The sequence below is a fragment of the Aegilops tauschii genome, chromosome 5 (genome assembly GCF_002575655.3).
Source record: "Aegilops tauschii subsp. strangulata cultivar AL8/78 chromosome 5, Aet v6.0, whole genome shotgun sequence".
Lineage (NCBI taxonomy): Eukaryota > Viridiplantae > Streptophyta > Magnoliopsida > Poales > Poaceae > Aegilops > Aegilops tauschii.
The window spans coordinates 123,291,587-123,296,020 of NC_053039.3; positions in this window are offsets into that span (position 1 = coordinate 123,291,587).

The following is a 4,434-nucleotide window of genomic DNA, read 5'->3' on the forward strand; positions in this document are numbered from 1 at the left end:
TATCACCAGCATATCCATTACTAACAGCAAAACATCTCCAATGTGCACTCACGCGTGTGACCGATCGATACATAGAAATGACGCACGCTCCAAGTCGAAGTGGTGTTGTAACCGTATCAAAACACCACACAAAAATATTATGCCAGAGTTCAGAATGCTTGCCTTCAAGAGTATGCAAAGGGTGCACTTATTGAAAGCTTTCTTCTCTCTCCATTTCCTATTTTGGAAAAATATTCAAATAACAAATATTTCAAACATAGTACAAAAAGTTGTCCCAAATATTTTGAAATAAATCTTAAAATAAACTAGATGAAATTTGAGGAAGGTAGGAAAAAGAACCAACTCATTTGGAGTTTTATTTTAAAACTTATAACCAGTCAAAGATTAGTCAAACTTCTGTTTTTAAAATAAAACCAGAAAAAAAACGCTTCGGGGGAGAATACGCTTTCGAAGCAGAGAAGACGTACTCGGGACTTTGCGCTATCACTTAACCAGAGAGGGCGGGCGCGCGAGTCACTGACAGTGGGTCCAGGGGGCCCACTGGTCAGGTTTGACCATTCCTCCCTCTCCCTCCTCTTCTCTGCCCGAACGGGAGCGGGGCTCCGGCGATCGCCGGCGATGAACGGCGGCTCCTCGAGGGCACCTGAGGCCAGGGATGGATCGGCCAGACCGAGGCGGTCCTCTCGGTGGGCGCTAGGCAGGTGGGGACGGAGGAGGTCACCGGCGGCGAGCTCCGCGGCAGACGGAGGTTCGGGAGCAAAGTGAGCTTCGGGCTATGGTGGTCCTTGGTCGAGGCTGAGCCGCTAGGTAGCTCCACAAGGCTATGGGGAGACTCTTGGTGGCGTTGGATGGGCGGGGGAGAGCCTGGCTGCGACGTATTGCACCGGAGCTCGGCGGCGGCCGAACTGGCCGGAGTTGGGGAAGATGGCTTCTTTGGGTCAATCCACTGCTTGGGGAGCTCTAGAGGGGAGGCTGGAGGTCGCCTGAGGTCTTGAACGAGTTCGGGGATCCCTTAAATAGGCGCTCGAGGCTGGACCGCGGCGGCTGTGGATAAGAACGCCGGCGACGGCCGTGCTGTAGCTGCAGAGCGACGTGGCGGCGACGAGCGCGTGCCGACGAGCTTCAGGATAAGATCGAGCTGTTCATAGGGGCAGCTGGCGCGCTGGTGTGGTTTGGGCGGCGCCGTCCATGGCAGAGGCTCGCTGCCGACGCCGGCGTGTCGCCAAAAGCTCTGCCAGCGGCGCTGTAGGGCGCCAGAGGTGGCGTGGAGAGTGGGCGAGGTAGTGCGCGGTTCAGCGGGCGAGCAGGGGCCAGGGACGGGACGCGACGAGGGCGACAGTGCGACGCGGCGGCTCAGTGCGCGCGCGTGCAAAACGTGCGCTCTGGGCGCGCCCAGAGCACGCACGGGACATGCTCGACGAAATGCCAGGGCGGCCTAGAGTGCGAGGGTGAGGCTGGCAATTAACAGGACTAGGGTAGGGATAGCTAGGAGTTTAGTGGACAAGGTTGCTGGGTCAGTGGGTCAAGATCATAGTGCAAACTAGGAAACATGCCCAAAACTGACTGTGCACACTAAGTGTTCGACAGAATGCCAAGGGCATTTAGGCAACTCTTGGAGTGGCCAAAATCTCCAGATCAGGGTCTCTTTAGATGTAGGAGATGATGGCAAGATCACTTGGGCAAAACCACAAACTTGCTAGTGCAAGTTTTGCAAAACTTCAGTTTTGGCCAGAAAGAATAGGGGCTCATTGCAGGCACTTAAAATCCTCCAATGGGTCCAATCTCCTGGTCTTAAGGGTTTTGCAGGGAGGGCTAAAGGTAGGAAAAAGCTCAGGGTCACTAGAGCAAAATAAAGTAGGGTTGCAGAACAAATCACCAAACTGGACCAGAATGAAAAAGAGGTTGATCCACTCAAATCTTTCAAAGATCATCACTGGGTTTTTGCATAAAACTTAATTATATGCATCTACTGACATCTCCAAATATTTGGAAGAATTTTTAAAGGAATATTTAAATAGGTTGTAGTGCAAAAATGCCTACTGGACCAGATTTGAAAAGTTGATGTAGAGCTCAAAATCTCCAAAGACCACAAGATATTTTTGCATAAAAGTGATGTGGAAACATCACATGACATCCCCAAATTTTGGTGAAAATTTTAAATGCATTTATCAAAAGGTTGCAGTGCAAAAAGGGCTCCAAAATTTTGAAAGATCATTTTAAAGGCATTAAAGTTCATGGAAATTTATTATGCAAATAAATCCACTGATAAAGAATTGTTTTTATAAAAAGGGCATATAAGTCCAATAAAACTTTTGGAAAGTTCCACTTGAGGTAAAACCCATAATATCCAAAGAGTAAATCTAGACAAATGGGAAAAGTTTTATTTCCTGGCAAAATTTTAATTGATAAAACAAGGTCAAATTTTTTTTGGGTGTCACACACGGGGGCGGGGGAACCGCGGGGGGACACCGCCCTGGGATGCAATGGGCGGCACGGGGCTGATGTGCCGCGGAGGGAGGCCGCGCTGGGGCGTGACGGTCGGCAAGGAGCTGGAGGCGGCGCCACCGAGGAAGGGCGCGAGGAGCAGCGGCGGCTGGTGGCGGGGCGGGCGTTCGAGCGAGGGACCGGCGGCCGGGGGGTGGCCGGGGGTCGGGCGGGAGACGCCTGAGCACAGGTTGTTTCCGCAAATCGTGGCCGGGGTGCTGATTTTTTTTCGTTGACCAGATAGATGCGCGGCGGATGGCAGAGTTTCGTCCGCCTCATGTAAATCGGTAAACGTACACAGCGAGGATTAATTTTTACATGAACGGTGAGATCTAATTAGGTGGACCGGATCGTGAGGTGGTATTTTATCTAGGTTGTGCTGTGTACATGTTTCTGGGTGCACTTAGGGATGAATATGTTTGCTTGTTTAATAGTAGTAGAGATAACAAATCTGGAAGCAACTAGTTAACGAGCGCTCCTTCGGGAGCCTCGCAACAATCAGCGCCACTTGGCGCGCTCTCAGCCATTCGCCACGTGTCGCGCTCTGGACGCTCTCTTCAGATTTTGTTTTTTTATTTTTCCGCACGCGTTTTCGGCTTTTTAAACTTTTTTGGCTTTTTTCGACGTTTTGGTTTTCCCAAATTTTGCGCGAAAAAAACACTTTTTCTTTTTTTTCCCTTTCGCGAAAGTCACGGTTTTTCTTCCGCGAGAGTCACGGCCGTGCCTTTCGGAAACGAAAAAAAAAATGCGTTTTCTGTTTTTTTCCTTTCGCGAGAGTCACGGTTTTGCTTCCGCGAGAGGCACGGTTGTGCTTTCGCGAGAGTCACGGCCGTGCCTCTTGTAAAGGGAAAAACGAAACGCGTTTTCTGTTTTCTTTCTTTCGTGAGAGTCACGGTTTTGCTTCCGCGAGAGGCACGGTTGTGCTTTCGCGAAAGTCACGGCCATGCCTTTAGGAAAGGAAAAAAACGTGTTTTCTGTTTTTTTTCTTTCGCGAGAGTCACGGTTTTGCTTTCGCGAGAGGCACGGTTGTGCTTTCGCGAGAGTCACGGTCGTGCCTCTCGAAAACGAAAAAAAACACGTTTTTTGTTTTTTTCCTTCCACGAGAGTCACGGTTTTGCTTTCACGAGAGGCACGGGCGTGCCTCTTTCGGGAAGGGAAAAAAACCGTGCTCCCGGTTCGGTTTTTTCGCCCGGTTTTTTTCGTGAAAAAAAAAGTTCGTCAAACCTATCAACATGGGATCTAATTTTGAAGATCTCAACGCGAGGAATCCAATGGTGAAAACGGTTCGAGATTTGGACGCACGGTTTAAGAGATAAAACGTTTTGAATAAACGGATCTACGAAGAAAGGGAAAACTCTCAGGTTGCGATAAGTGGCGCGCTGCATGTGCGCCACTTGTCGCGACCTGGGAAAGTGGAGCGTTCTTTGCAACGAGTACTCCTTAATTAGTGATCTCGAACAAATCTCGTCGACTGAGACATAGCTAATTCTCAGTCGACTTAGAATTAGCACAACCGATTTTTTTTACGAATTTGCAAAAATGTGCATGATATGGTAAAATGTTCGCAAATCAGAAAAAATCTTTAAAAATATTCTTAAATACAAAAAATTTCAGGAGTTTGGAAAAATGTTCGTGAACTAAAAAATGTCCGCAAATCTGGAAACAAATTGGGAAATAGAAAATATTCTCAATTTGAAACATCTTTAGGAGTTTGGAAATTGTTCGCAAATATGAAAAGGTTTCCTGCATTTGAAAATTTTCCGTGAACTCCAAAATGTTTTGAATATTAAAAACTGTTCATGAATTTGAAAAAATATCATGAACTCAAAAAATGAAAAAGAAAACACGAACTCAAAAAGGGAAAAAAATCATGAACTTGAAAAATGTTTGCAAATTTATAAAGTGTTCATGAATTTGAAAAAATGTTCATGAGTTTGAAAATCTTAACGA